The sequence below is a fragment of the Dreissena polymorpha genome, chromosome 10 (genome assembly GCF_020536995.1).
Source record: "Dreissena polymorpha isolate Duluth1 chromosome 10, UMN_Dpol_1.0, whole genome shotgun sequence".
NCBI classification, from domain to species: Eukaryota; Metazoa; Mollusca; class Bivalvia; order Myida; family Dreissenidae; genus Dreissena; species Dreissena polymorpha.
In genome coordinates, this window is record NC_068364.1 from 58,759,685 (window position 1) to 58,781,406 (window position 21,722).

Below are 21,722 nucleotides of genomic sequence, written 5' to 3' on the forward strand. Positions count from 1 at the left end.
TGACTATATTTATCAACATTTAAACAAATTGAAATGATTAATAATTAATTATTTATAATAATTTTAATTCCAATCTTTTAAATGAAGTTAAATTCTAATGTATTGTGTTCATACATATGCACACATATATACGCATTCCTTCACACATGTACATATTCACTCATATACTTGCACATATAATTACAGGTACACAAATAAACACCTACATGTGTACATACATACACATATACATATATATATACACACCCACACATATACTCATATATACCCACATACATATCCACCCTCTCACATACTTACGCTCGCATGCACTATTGTTGGAGAATTATGCATTTTGAAAATAGTTATCGTTACTTAAACTGTCTACACGAATCTCGTATTGGCCTACACTATCGCCTATAATTCTGCCATACTAAATCGGAAGCTGCTTTTGTGTTAAGTCCATTCGGAACTTCTGTCTTTAACAATTGAATCCAGTTAAGTTCTTTTATCTTGCGGTAGTAATCCGAATTGTCTCTAATATTTTGTAAAACACATACTCCCATGTCTTCTACACTATGTTGTCCGGAGTTAAAATGTTCAGCAACAGGTTTGCTTCTGTGGTGCCTTGTATCTGCCTCATGCTCCTTTAATCGTTCTTTTAGTGAGCGTGATGTCTCCCCCACATAAACTATTTTGTCACACTGTATACAGTTTATTCCATAGATGACGTTACATGCTTCACAGGTCTGCCTTTTGCTAATGGTCACTCCACTCACCCCTCCACGGTTGTGCAACCCCCTTGTTAGCATGTCACACACTACACACTTTTTGGTGCATCTTTCTACTGGATTGACCTCCCTTGTCATAGTACGATTGGTTTTTTCATGCACTAATATATCTGCTATGTTCTTGTCTCGTCTGTATGCAACAATAGGCATTTCATTAAAAACTTCCTTCATTCTATTCGACTCGTGCAGTAGAGGTAGGTGCTTTTTCACAATATCGTGTATGCGTGGTAGTTTTTTCGAGTACGTAAGTACAAGTGGAACTCTTTTCATGTTTTTCTTCTTGTCTTCACTTGGTTTCAAAAGAGTATCCCTATCCAGCTTGTCTGCTCGATCAAATTGCCTGTCAATGATCTTTCCGCTATAGCCACGTCTACGAAGATAGTGTTTTAATTTTTTCTTATGGACCTGATAATCTGTATCTTTAGAACAGATTCTTTTCAGTCTAATGGCTTGACTATATGGAATGGCTTCTTTTGTTTTTCTTGGATGGCTTGATTTGTAGTTTAAATACATGTGCTTGTCTGAGGGTTTTGTGTATAAAGATGTTATTACTTTCCTATCTTCTATCTTCACGATAGTATCCAGAAATTCTATTTCTTTCCCACCAACTCTCATTTCTACTTGAATACTTTCATCAATCTGGTTTGCAAACATAAGGAACTCATTAAGTTTTTCCAGTCCATGTGTCCAAAATCCAAATCCATCGTCGATGTATCTTTTGTAAAAGATTGGTATGAACTCATTCTTCATTAGTTCTTCATCCCATTTACGCATATAGGCACATGCAAAATTCCTCCCCAACTTTGAGCCTATGGCAACTCCTTTTCTTTGTTTATACTCAGTCCCATTGAATGTTATAATATTGTTGTCAAGAACGGTGGTTATCATTTCTTCTATTGCTTTTGAAGGGATGGTTTTGTCTGTTCTAGTTTCAAGTGCTTCTCTACATGCCTCTAAGCCTTTTTGTTTAGGAATGGATGGATAAAGTTTTATAACATCAAAGCAGAAAAGCATTGTATTTTCTGGAATTTCATAAACTTATCTTCCAGGGATTTAACATTTAATGAAAAAGAAATTCTATCAAAAGGTTTAAAATTCATACCTACAACTAACAAATATGACATCACAAAACTGCAAAGCGATCTCTGTGAGTGGGAAAGACGCATGCGTCTTAAAGAGTATTTCCATGATAAACAAAATGATCAGGAGAAAGATAATATCAAACCATGGATGAAGAAAAAAAGTAGATTTACACCAACACCTGGGAGAGAAAAAAGTCTTGATACATATATTGACGCGGTAAAACGAGAGATACTATATGGACTTAAAGACAGAGTTCAGTCAAATATAAGTGACAAAGAATCAAAAGCCTTACAAAGCTTGCTGAATGATTCAAGTATAATCATTCGACCCGCAGACAAAGGATCAGGAGTTGTGGTCGTTAATACCGAGGACTATATCAAAAATCTGGAGAAGGAAATGAATGAATGTGATTCTTATGAAAAAAACAACGGAAAGTGTAAACATGAAGCAAGCAGGGCGGTTAAAAAGGTAGCAAATAAATTATATAGAGACGGCCTTATTGACCAGGAACTGAAAGATTACTTAATACCAAAACACCCCCAAGAAGCAAAGTTAAAAGGAAATCCAAAAATCCATAAAAATAACAATCCATACCGGACAATAGTGAATGGCATTAGGACGGCCACATAAAACATGGCAGAAGTTGCAGAGAAAGAGTTGAATGAGTTTGTAGAAACAACACCAAGTTATATTAAAGATACAACAGATTTTCTGACAAAACTGCAAGAAATCCCCAATGAAATTCCAGAAAATACAATGTTTTTCTGCTTTGATGTTATAAAACTTTATCCATCCATTCCTAAACAAAAAGGCTTAGAGGCATGTAGAGAAGCACTTGAAACTAGAACAGACAAAACCATCCCTTCAAAAGCAATAGAAGAAATGATAACCACCGTTCTTGACAACAATATTATAACATTCAATGGGACTGAGTATAAACAAAGAAAAGGAGTTGCCATAGGCTCAAAGTTGGGGAGGAATTTTGCATGTGCCTATATGCGTAAATGGGATGAAGAACTAATGAAGAATGAGTTCATACCAATCTTTTACAAAAGATACATCGACGATGGATTTGGATTTTGGACACATGGACTGGAAAAACTTAATGAGTTCCTTATGTTTGCAAACCAGATTGATGAAAGTATTCAAGTAGAAATGAGAGTTGGTGGGAAAGAAATAGTATTTCTGGATACTATCGTGAAGATAGAAGATAGGAAAGTAATAACATCTTTATACACAAAACCCTCAGACAAGCACATGTATTTAAACTACAAATCAAGCCATCCAAGAAAAACAAAAGAAGCCATTCCATATAGTCAAGCCATTAGACTGAAAAGAATCTGTTCTAAAGATACAGATTATCAGGTCCATAAGAAAAAATTAAAACACTATCTTCGTAGACGTGGCTATAGCGGAAAGATCATTGACAGGCAATTTGATCGAGCAGACAAGCTGGATAGGGATACTCTTTTGAAACCAAGTGAAGACAAGAAGAAAAACATGAAAAGAGTTCCACTTGTACTTACGTACTCGAAAAAACTACCACGCATACACGATATTGTGAAAAAGCACCTACCTCTACTGCACGAGTCGAATAGAATGAAGGAAGTTTTTAATGAAATGCCTATTGTTGCATACAGACGAGACAAGAACATAGCAGATATATTAGTGCATGAAAAAACCAATCGTACTATGACAAGGGAGGTCAATCCAGTAGAAAGATGCACCAAAAAGTGTGTAGTGTGTGACATGCTAACAAGGGGGTTGCACAACCGTGGAGGGGTGAGTGGAGTGACCATTAGCAAAAGGCAGACCTGTGAAGCATGTAACGTCATCTATGGAATAAACTGTATACAGTGTGACAAAATAGTTTATGTGGGGGAGACATCACGCTCACTAAAAGAACGATTAAAGGAGCATGAGGCAGATACAAGGCACCACAGAAGCAAACCTGTTGCTGAACATTTTAACTCCGGACAACATAGTGTAGAAGACATGGGAGTATGTGTTTTACAAAATATTAGAGACAATTCGGATTACTACCGCAAGATAAAAGAACTTAACTGGATTCAATTGTTAAAGACAGAAGTTCCGAATGGACTTAACACAAAAGCAGCTTCCGATTTAGTATGGCAGAATTATAGGCGATAGTGTAGGCCAATACGAGATTCGTGTAGACAGTTTAAGTAACGATAACTATTTTCAAAATGCATAATTCTCCAACAATAGTGCATGCGAGCGTAAGTATGTGAGAGGGTGGATATGTATGTGGGTATATATGAGTATATGTGTGGGTGTGTATATATATATGTATATGTGTATGTATGTACACATGTAGGTGTTTATTTGTGTACCTGTAATTATATGTGCAAGTATATGAGTGAATATGTACATGTGTGAAGGAATGCGTATATATGTGTGCATATGTATGAACACAATACATTAGAATTTAACTTCATTTAAAAGATTGGAATTAAAATTATTATAAATAATTAATTATTAATCATTTCAATTTGTTTAAATGTTGATAAATATAGTCAATAAGAATTAATGTTGAGATATTATAGTAATAGTGCTGACTACAAAATAGGAATTTTGATTTTGTGAATATTATTTTTAGGTTGGTACAGTAAATATCTATATTATTATTATAGTAATTATTGTTATCATTAATATAGTTATTATTATTGATATAACAATATGATGTTATTGTAATACTTTTTATTATCAAATTCAATTTGGAAAATTACAATGGGCATGAATTCCTGATCAAGTATAAGAACCATACAACGAAATGTCATGTATATTATGTATTTTGGCGCAATTGTATATCGCATGGTAAAGTACGACGTCATGACGTCATTTCCTGTCATATTTGACGTTGTAAAACATTTACTTTATTGGTGTATACGACAGTTATAACTATGTAGTGAATTCGTATTTGTAAACTTTGATAAAGCCCGTTTGGGCGAAATATTAGAATTAAAGAGTGTTTTTACTATGAAATATTAACAATTATTGTTTATATAAATTTTAATTTATGCTTTAAAAATACCCATTTCAAGTTTACATTTGTGTTTTATTTGGATTCTAAATGTATTAAATTATTTAAACAAACTCACATCAAATGTTTCATTGAACGGAACAATAATCAAATCTACATTTAATGCCCCTTTAGATTGGAATTCGCTAAGCTTTTGAGATATATTAAGCAATCACACACCTGTTTGGGAACGGGAATTGCACGATTTTAATTTAAAATGTAAATCATGTTAATCTACCATTTAAAAACAGGAACCAAAATCTTTGTAAGAACCACAGCGTATATAAGCTGTTTTGACAAACGACAAATTCGTTTCATCATTACTCTACAATTTATGTCATTTATATAGTAGTCATTCAGTAATTGCAGTTATAGCAAAGACTGTTCCTATAAATAACGAGTTCATCTGTATATATTTTCATTCGACATTGCAAGCGGTTGCACATGCGCTCGTTAAGATAAAATCTATTCCACCATGTTTTCAAATAAATAAAACACATGTTATCTCAGCGACCTATTTTTTGTTGCGGAAACTAAAATATTTTGTGTCATATTGTCAATTAAGACGTCATGAGCACGTGAACTTTTTGGAGTTTAGTCTATAATCAATTATATAACTACAAGAATAAAACACAAACATGCGTGTGATGGTACATTTTATCAGTAAACAATTCATATATCAATTCGATTTATTTTTTTAAGTAAAAAGTACTACATCAGTATATCGATCCAACGATGGTTAAGAAAAAGTATAGCATTTTATCACATGCTATACCCTGTTTTCCATGTAATACAACCATTACATATTTGTTTATAGTACACATGTGTAATACAACATTTTAAGCGTTTTCATTGGCTTAGTTACTAACAAAATTCCTGAACTCGTTTAATAAAATATGGTATGATATGACAACTCGTGCCAGATCCTATATGTATGAACTTTGACAGAAAAGAGAAGTCAGCCTTTTGCGTATCCTTATATACAACGTCTCTTCTGTCAACAGTCAATTACCTGATGAATTATAAGCAGGTTTATATTAATGTGTTGCTTTTGTGTCTGATATTTATAACAGCGTAGTATCATATTAGTTGTTCTGTTGTTACACTAATGACTTGATAATTAATTCCCTTAAATATTGCGTAATTCTATAATTTGAGAAACCTACTTGCTTGCTTTATATAGAGAATAACATGTTACTGTCCCATCGTTGTGTCATATATCAGGCGACGCTTAGAATAATATAACGGCGAGACTTGCCGAGCCGTTATTTTATTCGTGCCGAGCCTGATATATTACAAAACGATGGGGCAGTAACCTGTTTTTTCTGTTTTTCATACCACATTTTCCTAAAAATCTGCAAAGCAATCCATTTTTATATTCAAAATGTACGGATCCCCGCTGATTTTGCTGATCCGGCTTTTACACATTGACACACATGTAGCAAAGGCGTTCGAAAAGACGACACGAATAATCGCTTATTTTAAACTTCGTATAGAGAAAAACAAATTGTTTGCACTACGAATAGGAAGAGTACACCCGCTGTAATTATAAACGTCTTGAATTGGAAATCAGGAATGGACTGCAGCGACAAATTTAATCGAAAAACATACTTCACCGAATACATTGGAGACGCCATTTAGGAGATGTGTATTGAAACTGACATGTTGATTATAGTGTTAATATTGACATGAGCGTGTTAAATCGTTTGTTTAAATAGTTGGGGATTAGCATACAGTTATCATTTGTCTTGACTTTCTGTGAAACACTTTCGAGTGCAATGACTATATCGATATTTAAGATGTATTGCCCCATTGATGACGTCATTTAACTTCAGTAGTGCGGGCTGTGGTGATGATTTTGGCATGTTTTGAAGTTTGTCATTAAATGCTTTATATCGATAAATGTTACCATTGGATATAAAAAGCTCCAGTAAAATATCAAGAACAAAATTTAAAAAAAGAAAAAAAGGTAACCCTCAGCAGGGCTCGAACCACTAAGCCCTCGAGTCATGGAGTTAAAACTTTCCCACTTAGACCACTTCCGAATACAAAGTCCGGTGTATTTTATACTTCATATAATCAATCCTCGTAGTTTCACACAATAGAACGACAACAACAGAAATCTCCAAGTTATTAATTCGTTTCGCGTTGCAACGCTTTATAATTTTCGTGTTTTTAAATCGTCAAAAGATGCATATAATGGCTATTTTAGAAATTGGTAAATGTTCAGTATTACTGTTTCCTCACAAATATCATAACTAAAACGAAAATTTGCGAATCTGAAACAACTTTTTTCAATTTTGTCAATTTACCCAAACATGAAAAGTCCCCTTTAAACTAGAATAAAATATTACGTTCTTGGTATCAATTGTTTGTTTTTTTGTTGAGCTGATTCATGTTGATAGAAATTGTTGACTTTATTGCAAATTCCACGTAACTCCAAACATTGACTCATTTAAGAACTTCCTGTTGACCATGATATAAAAATAAATCAGGCAACGTTATATCAGGCAGATACCAATGCGGTGGTATGATAAATATTTTTTATCAGACAACGTTCGGTCATTTCAATGTTAACGTAGAGAAAGTATGATACAAGTGCACTTTGAGTTGGTGTGTTATTCAGAAACAAGCATTCGCATTATTATTCTCCGAGCTGTAGTCAATGCACCTGTCGAATAAAATGTTTAACGTTTTCGAAGCGTCTATAAGTTTTACACTTCAATAATATTCATTTTGTGTCGCAACATTAGAGAAAATATGATACAAGTAGATTAAACTTAAATTTGTTGTGTTATTCAGAAACAAGCATTCGCGTTACTATTATCCAAGCTGTAGTCTATGACGCACAAAAGGGGTCGAAACTTTAACGTCTGCTGCAGCAGAAAACAATCATGCTCGACCAACATTTATTTTTAAAATGAAACTGTCAAATTACATATTAAACGTTTGCGACGCGTCTTTGAGTTGTATACGTCAACAAGTAATACAAATACTATGTTATACTCAGACGCGTTTTGAAAAAAAATGTCGCCACATTTTATATGTATTAGCTTAATTCAAATAAAATCAAACACCCAGACACTACTAAAAACATTGTAATATTCGTTTATAAATACACAGTTGTCATCCATCGCGTGTGAGTCTTTTACATTAGTTTCTCACGCCGGATCGGAAATATTTTTAATCATAATACTTTCGCGGTGGTTACAGTGTATTTGTTATATGCCATTTCTTCGAGTATATCCTTTCAGCATATATCATTAATTAAAAACATTTCTTAAGGCTAGGTCAGCATTTTATAAACAGTTACTTTAATCACAATTGATGACAGTGACTAACCGAAAAGGCAAAATGTTCCTCTAACCAAGCATCTATAATTATCAAATCTTTCGGCAACAGTTTTCTCCTGTTAGCAGTAAGTCCACATTATTATTTCATTATTTTCACAAATTTATTGCCTGTATTGGTGAATCGAGTGTTCGACATTGTTTCTAGGGAAGTGCAGTCAACAAACCGTGGGTGCCACAAATTTGAGATCGCTTTGGCAACGTGTTAACTCTTCTGTGATTATGTTATTCCAAAACCATAAGGGTCGAGGTTCTAACAAGAGGCATGAATACACATTTATGTAGGAGTGTGAATAAATTTAGTCTAAGATATTGATTTGTTTATACACTTTTGAAACTGTATTTCACGTATAGGACTTGTAGTTACTTAAATATTTATCTAAAAAAGACGTGTCTAACGTCGACATTGCGATGCGTATATGTTATATATGTAATTTCCAGACCGGCATTTCGATAGTGCATTATAAAGATTTTATACTCGAATGCTTTTTGACACATGATTATGTTGATTAAGTGACAAAATAACACTTTACGTTGTTCAAAATGTTGACAACATGTTGTAAGATTAAATTGGAAATGTTAAATAAATTTTCAAGTTGTATATAATAATTTTAGATCAAAAACTTTGTAATGCATGAATAGGAACAATAACGAATTACGGATCAAGAAGTATAAACGCGATCGCGGTATATAATGAACAATATAAATCAGCATGTAACATACTCTTCTCTACGAATAACAATATAATATATCGGTATTCGAATATTCGCAAATCAATTCAATCGAATATTCGAATATTCGCATAAAACGACTGGATTGGTTAAACTTCTATTACTCAGTTTCGTATCCAGTAGGGATATTAAATATAAATTGACACAGAAATACAATTGTTGTGTTAAGAAATAGAAAGAAAACGTAGCTTTCATGTAAAAACAAACTTTGAAAAAGCCTATTTAGGCGAAATATATTAGAAAAGAGTGAAACTTGTTCTGTGTTAACTTCCATTGTTTTGTAAGTTATATCCGTTTGCTGAATACGAGGCTGTTAATTTACGTTCCTATCGAATAATTGCATAGCTGTCGGCTAATACAATGACCGATACTGTATTCGGGCATAACTAAGAGGAAAAACATCATGTCATAGAATTTTATTTTTATTTGAAATTTTAAAGTAACGATTGCATGTAAGTTTATATAAAGAAGCATAATTGGCACCTAATTGAAAAACACATTTCGGGCCCTTTCTCATAGTGTGTTTATTGCATTGCGCAATGTGAGTAATTCACACATTTGAATGGCTGTTCGTACTGTAATCACAGAAACTTAATTATTATTAACAAGTCAATTGAAGCCGTTAGTTGGCACCCCATTCACAAAAAACAATTCGGGGCCTTTCTTCGAGTGCGTATATTGCATTGCGCAATCAACGCTGATACGGACCGCGTAATCAGTTTGACAGTAAGAACGTCACACCAAACATGTTTATCCCAAATGATTTCGGGTGCCAATTAGTAAGCGGCTCGCAAGTCATTAAATATAAGGGCAATTACTTTTTTTAATGCGAATATGCGAATATCAGTTCTATTATTCGAATACCGGCCATTCAATCGCATATTCGAATAAATTTGCCATCCCTACAATATATATTTAATGTAAATATACACCAAATATATTTAACAATGTTTTTATGAATACAATTGATGTAGATGTGTGTCAATGCTCAGTTTAAGATATTTGACCCCCACCCCCTCAACTCTCTCTCCTGCGGCAGTCTTAACTGTAATTTGTAACATGTTATATAGATTTTTATCTTATCAATAATTAGGCACATAATTAGGTACATACATGTACTTGTGTAATGAGTGTTACAATTATATAACAACTTTTGCCATTATTGCATAACTATGTATTACCATTCTCACGAAATGGCGAAAACATGTTTACCAATTGTTTTATATAAATTGATCTTTCTTAAAATTATGTGTTTTTGTATTTATTAAAATCCCATGTTATTGTATATGTATTTAAATCACATGTTGTTATGGTACATGTATTTCAATCACATGATGTTATTCTATAGGTATTTAAATCACATGTTTTTGTTGTATATGTATTTTAATCACGTGATGTTATTTTATATGTATTTAAATCTCATGCTATTATTGAATATGTACTTAAAACACATGCTGTCATTGTATATGTTTTTAAATTATGAGGAGGTTTACATGCTTAAGTTAGAATACATTTATTTGTTTTGTTCTGTTAATAAGGGTTTCCAGGAAGAGTTTGAGTTCAACGTAATATCTACCGAGACCGTATCCGATCAAGATACTAGTATGAAATAAAATTGCGAGAAACATTATCATTTAAGTGCAATATCGCCAAATCACTTCTTTCGGAATAGTGCCTGTGGCCAAATGCTCTGACGTTTCTGTCCTTAAAATGTTCAGATGATCGTTAAACAATCCAACACAGTAATAACACTTGCAGTGGCCGGTTTTCTGGGACTACGTTTACATATCCGCTGCGAAGTGTGTCCGTAAGAAGATTTAAGCCCACTGGCAATTATAATTTGTTTGCCGGAAATGAAATGTCATTCGGAATTGTTTTGCATCTTGATTTACTGTTTCAAAGTGCGTGATCTGTCAGGTAATGTTTGGCAACATTGCAAATGTAGCCCTAAGCTTAATATCGTCAACACTTTGTTGTTTCTCATACAAAAGCTGATTTGCGTATTCACTTTGATATGTTACTTATGTGACATTTTTTCCATCACGACACTTAATTTCAAATGAAATGTGTCAGTTTGATGTATTGAAGATGGCTGACTTTTGTATTCGTATTTATTGATGCGAGCATTTATATGGCGTCTAAAATTTGCAACTGTATCGTAAAACTATCCGTTAATTCATGCCACAGACTTATCATTATATGTGCGTCTGCGTGTTTGACCTTGTACCTTTTTGTTCTTGTACCCAATGCATTATGTTGAAATGTCTATCGTCTGTGATGATATAAACATCGCAACCATTGTACGGTGTATCTACTTCCTGAGTTCATTTTAACCAGACAATTTGATAATCATTAATCAATCACTTGACCGGTTAGGCCGTTGCTGGGAAATGAGGGACGACGATACAGAAATTCCCCTTCAGTCAGGTCTGTTGTGCACTGCTGAGAGAATTCCATCACAGGGAAGGGTTGTCCACTCTTGTATACCGCCCATCAAGCTTTCACTTGTGGCGGCTCGACGTCGACCTCCCTCTAGTCTGACAGACTGACAGACGGACTGACGGATAGTTCAACTGCTATATGACACCCTACCCGGGGGCATAAAAAGCATTGTTCGCTGGTCAACTTATTTCGATTTATCATGTATATATTTGTTTGTATATATTTGTTACAACGATAAAACTGTGTTCATCGAATGCGTATCGAAATTAATTTATCATACACATTTAATTATTCATTACCCACGCGTGCAATAATGTTTCATCTAAATGCTATTTAAAATGCATTAGTTGTAAAGGAAACGATCCTATGTGTTAAACATTTACCATTATTTGAGAATACACGCGTGATAGCTAATGCATTGTTTATACAAAAATGAGCGTACGGTTGCAATATAAAGTAGTGAAACTCCAGCTGCTGGAGCAGTATTGAATTTTCATTTAAAACAATTAGTTGGTCCTTTATTTAAGGCAAGTGACCGATTGCAAGCAATGGCAGTTTCGGTAATTTTTCAATGACGTTCCAGTAAAAAATAGTGTGTATTGTATCAAGTAAGAAAATTACTCAGCGTCTTCGCCAATTGATTCCATGAAAGTCACAAATTAAATTTACGTGCTCTATTTATCTCCTGATGCAAAGTCTGAACTAATTTAAAGCTTAATCTGTCAACATACTGATTTAGGGTTTTGAACAATCATCACCCACCGGATGATAGGATAATAATGAAGTTGAACAGACTGTTCTCATTTATTGAACCGCATTTGCCATTCTCATCATCTGTTTATAATTTAAAATACCATAACACTAAATCGTTGTATCTTGACAAAATTATCATTATAATAAAACACACACTGTTTCATTTAGTAAACCTCACCAGGATTCAAAATTGAGGGGTATGGAAGTAAACAACTAGACCATTACTTAACAGACCTACATCTTTATACTATTTTACATGTATTGTGCATACCAACAATAATGCACGGCCATTATTATTGACCTTTTCAATATACAATTTGTAATACATTTAACGACATGTTTAATGTTGTACTTATTCATGAATGTTTGTTATTTTGTTATTATATAGCAGTACTCAGTGGAATCATGGATCCCAAAAGTGATAACCACAAATCCTTCACTCCTACACTGTATTCGACAACAACACCACTGGATCAAATTATAATTTGTTGCATTTTCCAGTTTGCATACTTAACATAACAGTTAACGCCGTGGTTGGTTTGGTTTGCAGAGCTGAGTCTCGGAAACTATGCTGATGCGATTTGTTTGCCAATTCAGGGCGCAACGCCTGCATTGGCTTAGCAGGCCGATGCGGAAGTGACAGTCCTTGTTGCACAACACGCACGAAAAGGGGATTGCAGTCGGGAAAATGGCGGCGCAAGCTTTTCGCATGCTTCTCTTTCGAGTCGCATGCCCGAATCTTGTTGCCTTGGCTGCCTCGATTCTTTTATGATTTGCCTGTCTCCTATCGGTGCAATCCTCGGCCAGAGTCTTCCAGGTGACTGTTGCGATTCCGCAGGCTTTGAAGTCCCTCTTGCAAGCATCCTTGTACCTGAGGACTGGGCGACCCACGGTTTTCGTGCCAGTTGCAAGCTGGCCGTTCATGACGTCCTTTGGTAGGCGCCCATCCTCCATTCGGCGCGCGGTGCCAAGCAAAAGGAGGCGGCGTTGTGTTAAAATGGCATACATGCTTGGGATTCCAGCATGTTCTAGTACGTCGCTGCGTGAGATGCGATCCTGACACTTTATCTCCAAAATTCGCTTAAGCCACCGAATGTTAACACTATGATAACAAGTATCAGACAAACTATGCTACGGTTATAACAACGATGGTATTAATTGTACCTGAGGAAGTACTATTAAAGAACTAGTTGAACGTAAATTAATTGTATTATTAGCATTTGTTATTTTTTATTGTGATCTATATACACTATTTTGTTCTTATTATGTTATGACAAATGGAAAAATATAAATCATTTAATTTATTATAATGTTTTTTAAAGTCATATTTTTTTAACTAGTCATCACGCAATCAATTAATAAGCCAACCTTTGGAAACCATCCTCTCTCAATTGTAAAATCAAGTTATACCTGCGTATTGTGTGGAAACATTCTTTATAATCAAGCAAGCACATTGCGTAATTACATTCTTCAGTAGACAGGTTTTGCAACGATTATCATTGTTATATTTTAAAATGTAACACAACTAAAACAAACGACGGCTTTTCTCTCAATTACATTCTTGTTTGTTAAGACATTTACAAAATGTAATTCGTTAAAATGCAGTGGTGTTGTAATTTCGACGGTATTAACCGGATATTCCGAAGAAGCGACACCAACGAAATATATTATATATGGACACACTTAGTATGCAATTATGTACAATCAAGACATGTATTTATCAGACTGGCTGGCGAACCTGCTCGATATAAAATGTTTCTTGACACATCATATATGTGTAGATCAAAACCAGACCAAGTATATTCAATTCGATCAATCACACTTAACAGCTAAATATTAATGTATGCGATGTGTTAATAGTTTTCCTTTTGTATTAGACAGCATTCGGAAACGTACATATGCTGATGTTTATACGCATATAATGACGTACACTTTATTAAAAAAGTAAAACTACGATTGAAAAATATAGAATTGCATCATGCGAAATGGGAGACATGTTAACATTTTATAAACTTGTAAATACTGTTACGATTGGTTCATGTATCTTATGCAACGTTTAAGATAATACTATTTACACACCATACTTTAATGCTAATTAAAATCTTACTTACCCCATACTCTCTCGATAAGAAGGCGTGGATACTGATTTTTTAAGAAAGCTTAGCGCCAATGAAGACTTGGAGCTACGTTACTTATTTCTGTTCTTAGAAAACAAATCTATCTTAACGAAACGTTTTACATTTGAGCACTAATTGCCTAATGTATTTCGTGCACGTTATTATTAAATCAAACATATGTTTCTCTTTTATATCGTATACGGTTTAGTGTATGTCCTGTTTATATATGTTTTTTTCAACTCCTGATTGATTGAGGCAGTATGTCGGATGTAAGTGTACCCCTCACGGTTGTCATGAGTCTGATTTATTATACAGCCAACATGTTTGCACAAGATATATTTCAATTAATTCCTACCACGCATTCTGACATGAATAAAATCTAACTTTCCAAAACAGTCGCGTGTTTTAAAGGATACATTTCTGATTGATTGAGACATTAAGTGGACCGTATTTGTCCCTGAAGCTCTTTGCACCGATTTATACGCATGTAATTTATTTTACGGCCTAACATTTTTTAACAAAAATTATTCGATTGAATATAAGCATTCAGTCGGATATGATTGTCTTCTTGCATTACCCAAATACTAGTGTATGGTTTTACGCGTCGATAGTACAACAGGATGTTATTTAGAAAAGTATAAGTATTTAATCTTCTTAATTAAATTAATGTAAAGTCATTATTTACATCGAATACACATATATAAACGTTTAAATGGATTAACGTGTAAATACGAAACGTTACATTAAACGATACTGTGGTTAGTATAACATGTTCATAGTATACCGATTACATTTTTTATCACAAGTATTTGTTTTCCGTGTGTGTTAATTAGTGTATTTGTATGTGGTTGTATGAAAAAATTGACATTTACATACACCTTCCCCTCTACTCTTGCCAATTACAACACAAACTCTAATAGTAGTATTTCATACGTGTAGGTGAGTGTTTACAGTTCATATGTTTAAGTTTTATTATATGATTTTATAAAACAACAAATGAAAACTGGCATTATTTTCCATGGCTTACATTCGTCTAGTATTGTCGGTTACCGTCCAAACAAATTCAAATGCTTAAAGAATATATAAAACACGAGTTTCCAATCCATTAAAATATCATAAAAACTATATTCTAGCTGCAATCATGCACATATTATGTTAATTTTACAATCGAGCTAACATAAATTTGTTAAACTATTACTAACTTTGTTAAGCACACATTCTTCTTGTCTAACGTCATAACACACAAACCTGTAACATTGACACTTACATAACATTAAATGTGTTGTATTCATTGATTTATCAAATATTGCACTCGCGAATAAAGAACTTTTTTTTCGCTGCTGGCCGCGCCGCTAGTTGAGTATTGTTATCAATAGAATAAAATCAAGGAGGATCATGCAATGAAAAAAACAAATATCCTCTAGTTCATTATAAAATACTAAACTTTATCGGAGATCCATACTTAAATATGCTGAGATACACATATATATATCATTATTGCATAAACTTTATATATAATGCCCTCTGGTGGGGTGCAGAGACTTGGCAAAATGAGGGCTTGCATGGAAGAAATCGTGCATTAACAAGGCGATTCACGTGCCGTTCAAGCCCTGTTATGTGTTTTTCATATCCATAATCTGGTCCACACGCAGTTACTTCCCTTCTCCAGCCTTCGACGACTTTCCAAGCATAAATGGGGAACTGAATAAGCACCAGTTTCCTCATGCATGCAGGGATAATGACAATGCCTATTTCAATCCACTTTTCAACTCATACCATCATCACTCTTTTGACAACAGCTTTATTGAATTGGCAACGTCAATGAAGTTAAGGTTATTTACTCAGCACTTTCAAAAGACTATGCTGTAAATTTAAGTGATTATGTACCTTCAACGATCCTGCTGTAAATTCCAAAATAATTCCTAATTTCTTAATTTGCGCGGCTGCATTTCAACTTTGCATTAATCCACTGTTTAAACACATTTTAAATCGTAAACTGCCTATCCGAAGGTAAAGCCTCGACATTTCGGATGATGACCGAGTGAGGCAAATGTAAAACACAACCTTGAACTGTATTGAAATAATCGAATTATTTTGTCGATATCGAATAAACAAAACATTGTTTTCAATGTTATTTTAATTTATTGTTGTATGTGAAATTTGTTTATGCAATAATAGCGAAAATACACATTTTCTCGGACATGATCATCTGCGGGCGCTCTCAAAATCCGTTCCTGCCCTCGTTCTGCGTACCCGGGCAGGAACGGATTTTTCGAGCGCCCGCAGATAATCATGCCCTCGAAAACGTGTATTATCCCTATATTTAATATCATCCTTGGCCTAAGACAAATACATGGTACGTTCTGTATCATCTGGTATTGATTTATAAATGAGTCCAGCTCGTTATGTTCTGGGTAATGTGAATTATCTGGATGTCTAAACGATAGAGTCTCACGTATTAACAGGTAAGAATCGTGAACTGACCCATCCAGCGCCCTAGCAACACGGCAACACAAGCGCTACAGAAGTTTGACTTTAAATACTTATTGTTTTAATATGGATAATATGTCGTTTCTGAATTAAGATATGTACAACGCATACTTGTATGATGATAATATTGATTGTTGTGCTCAAGCAATATGCTTACTTGTTTATCAATTCTTACATACCATCACAGTCTGAATCGCAAGAGTAGACATACACACATATGAACTGAAGCACGTAATATAGCGCAAAATATTAAATACTTCAACTGGACTGTTCTCTTTAAACAGTCTCTCAGAAGAGTGACATTTAGATACAACCTCTATCAAAATGATCATTTGTTGCCTCAGGTTTGGACACACTATAATTAAAGCCATTGTTTGAGAGCAAAGCTTCGTATCCCAGTGGGGTTTTCGTGATGAATAATACGGGTTTGACGTATTGTGTGGGCCACAATGAGCGTAATTACAAGTCGAATTTTTCCCTAATATTAAAATGGCTTATTGCGTTCCCTGGTCAAATATTCAAGAATGTTAGAATGTACACTACAAAGGCTCTGTAGTGAGGAAATAAGGTTGAATATAAATAATCATCATTTAAATTTGGTGTATTGCTTGAAACGATGACATGAAACGATATTGTTATACGTGCATCAATTTATTGATTTTTATAGGGATAATACACGTTTTCGAGGGCATGATCATCTGCGGGCGCTCTCAAATCCGTTCCTGCCCTCGTGGGCATTCGGGCAAGAACGGATTTTAAGAGCGCCCGCAGATGATCATGTCCGAGAAAATGTGTATTTTCGCTATTATTGCATAAACAAATCACACATATCAAAATAATATTAAATAACATTAAAACAAATATGTTTTGTTCATTCGACATCGACAAAATAATTCGATTATTTCAATACAGTTCAAGGTTGTGTTTTACATATGCCTCACTCGGTCATCATCCGAAATGACGAGGCTTTACCTTTGGATAAGCAGTTTTCGATTTAAAATGTGTTGAAACAGTGGATTAATGCAAAGTTGAAATGCATCCGCGCAAAGTAAGAAATGAGGAATTATTTTGGAATTTACAGCAGAAACGCTTACATTTACAGCAAAGTTTTTTGAAAGTGTTGAGTAAATAATCTAAATTTCATTGACGTTGCCAATAAAATAAAGCTGTTGTCAAGAGAGTGCAGATGGTATAACTTGAAAAGTGGATTGAAATAGTCATTATCCCTGCATGCATGAGGAAACTGGTGCTTATTCAGTTCCCCATTTATGCTTGGAAAGTCGTCGAAGGCTGGAGAAGAAAAGTAACTGCGCGTGGACTAGATGATTATGGATATGAAAAACACATAACAAGGCTTGAACGGCACGTGAATCGCACGATTTCTCACGTTCAAGCCCTCCTTTTGCCAAGTTTCTGCACCCCGCCAGAGGGCACAATAGATAGAGTTTATGCAATAATAAGCTATCAATGCATGTATACCTATATACAGTATGGCACGTAATTCACCATTTTCACCATTATTGGTTTTTGAGTATGATATCAATGTAAAACTCCATGCACATTGTCAGGAGAAAATTTATGATAAACCTCACACTAAACCATGCAATCAACATTGAGTGTAAATGTGCATAAGCATAGCATCATAGCACTTTGATATAATTACATCTCAAATAAGTGAGACAATGCATATAATTTAACTGCAATTGTAAATCTGTATACTAATGTATATTTCCTTTGCGATACAAAATGAAACATTAATAAGATAAAATGACCGAAGTAAAGTATTATTTATAAACGCTTTTGTTGAAACCATTTTCGAAACTAGCGTTTTCAAAAATTCAAGAACATACTTTCTGAATGAATCTGACTGGAATGTATTGACGGCACTGTTTCCATAATATGTTTAATAAGTTGCTTATGTTTTTGTCTTTTCTAATGCATGGCCACGAGATATCCTCTATTGGTTACGTGTTACTTATAGTGGTGTGAGAACATATACACATAAATGTTATACCCGACGATGAAATAGACACTCGTTACAATAAACTCGACATGTTGTAACATAATCCACGTTCCAGGTTCTTCAACAATAATGTCCAAGTACACAAACACATTTCATTAAACAATAATATGTTGTACAGCGAAGACATAACAATAGACATCGCTTTAATATTCTGCATTTCAATGCTTATTAAACAGAAGATTTCTTTACTCCGTAGTAATGGACTAAATAAGAAAATAAATATGTTCAAGGTTATTTGCCCGAGTAAAAATGTGTAAATTGTGTCGATTTAATAGGAAATATTAAAGGCTTTTACACAAAAAGCAATAACGTTTTCTTTGTTTATATATTTTTCTATTTTGTCATATAAGAAACTGTTGGGAATGTAACGCCATGACTTATCAATAACAACAAAGTACGCGTATTTCTGATTAAAAATATAATTGCGCTCGACTATTCGAGTGCTTGACAGTATAACATAAGCCATCATGGGGAAATAATTGTTCATATTTAATAATTTATAAGACGATCTTTCAAAATTAAAAAAAGGAAAAAAACATTTGTTTGGGGGTGGTGTTGAGAGGGGAAATATTGTGGGGTGTGGTCATTTATTAGACGACCTTTCAAAAATAAAAAAGGAAAAACAAAATTGGGGGATAGGGGGGTAGGGGGTGAGAAGGGGTTATAATGTGGTGTGTGGTAATTTATTAGATGATGTTTAAAAAAAATTGGTGGGGTAGGGGGGGTGGGGGTGAGAGAGGAGTATAATGTGGGGTGGGGTAATTTATTATATGTGGGGTGGGGGGAAGGGATTCTGGGTAGGGGCCAAGGGTATTGTTTGGGTGGAATCTATTGTGGTAGTCAGGTAAGTGTTGTTTTGTCACAATAATAAAATGTGATCATAAATAAAGAAGTTATGGCAATTTAAGCAAAATGTTCAATTATATAAGTGTAGAAGGGGCCATAAATATTCAAAATGCTTGATAAAGTGGTATGCTCCTGTTTATAAGTTGGGGTCATGTTGGTAAACAAGTATGCAAAATATAAAAGCAATATGTCAAAGGATATAGGAAATATAATTTGGGGTAGTACGAAAACTTTAACATAGAATTATCAATAATATGCATATTCTAAGTATAAAAGGGGCAATAATTCTGTCAAAATGCTTGATACAGTTGTCTGCTCTTGTTTATAGGTTGGGGTCATGATGGTTAACAAGTATGCAAAATATGAAAGCAATATGTCAAGGGACATTGAAAATAGTTGGGGTAGTACGCAAACGTTAACATTTGCTGCATATTCTTAGTGGACAAGGGGCCATAATTATGTCAAAATGCTTGATAGAGTTGTCTGCTCTTGTTTATAGGTTGGGGTCATGTTGGTAAACAAGTATGCAAATTATGAAAGCAATGTGTCTAGGGAAATTGAAAATAGTTTAGACAGTACGCAAACTTTAACATTTGCTGCATATTCTAAGTGGAAAAGGGATCATAATTATGACAAAATGCTTAATAGAGTTGTCTGCTATTGTTTATAGGTTGGGGTCATGTTGATAAACAAGTATGCAAAATATGAAAGCAATATGTCAAGGGACAAAGAAAATAGTTGGGGTAGTACGAAAACTTTAACATTTGCACGCTAACGCAGACGCTAACGCTAACGCTTACGCAGACGCTCATTCCGACGCCGGGGTGAGTAGGATAGCTCCACTATATAAATTTCATATATAATAGTCAAGCTAAAAATGAAATCAAAATAATCAAGCAAGTAAAAATACGGTTACATTTTTCTAAACATCGCTACTTGTGATAGGCCATTTTATAAGCAATTTATAAAATGTAAACGTTTTCAGAAAGTTAATAACAATTGGGTTTTGATGTATATCTGTGTTAATTGAGTTCATTCAAGTAAAACCCTATATCAAGTAGGTTTGTTGCCGAGCAAACTAATTTCGATTTGTCTTGTATATAATGCAATGAAATATCAACATTTATTAATGAATTATTTGACAGTTCAATGATAGCTTTTATCCCTGTTAAGTCGCTTTATCAAAATGCTGAATTGAATTATTCGCACTTTGTGAGTGGGAGTGTTAATTTCATATATACTAACATATATATCGATGGGTATCTTTTAAGAGACTTGTTATAAGTTGTAATCATCTGTTTAATATGATGGGTTTCACATGTTTTATTTCATCAAGTTATCCAATACCTTTGAAAGGTTATTTATTTAATTAAATACATCCAAACGTTTGTTTGAAACATTCCAACGGACGTGTTTAAGTAAGTAATGTACATCACAAATAACACAGTGAATGGAAACTTCAAACATGCCTTACTGATCGTTTGTGCTGAATTATGATTCAAATGTATATTAATAAAAGACGTCATTTTAAGATTTACACTACAGATTTACATTTACACTTACTACTGGTTCATGAATAACACTAATTTGTATTTGACTTATTGTGTAAATTGATTTTAACAAAACAAGCAAATTGTTTTTAAAGTACATAATGTATAAAACAGGATATCAGTACATTAAATTATGCTAAGAATACGTTTTGTCTGCGAACTATGTATCCAAAAAAAGGAACTCACCTTGGACAATATTCATTACTTTCACAAAATGTTCCTTTAAAAGGTTATCGAACTTAAAATTAACATGAGCTCACCGGTCCATATACTGCAAGGAAATCACACCGAGAATTGCATGAGATTTTCCAGAATTGGCAAGTACGAAATACACATTTGAAGATCAACACGTAATTAGTGTACGGTTTTGTATTGCTAAACAGCGTCTAAATAAAACTTTTAAGCCATACTTTTCGTCACATTGACTTTCTAGTTCAAACGCAAATCTCGTTATAACATGTTGATGGTGTTTGTCAGTTGAAGCAGCAGACAATGCGGCAGAATTATTTTAATTTATAATTCGA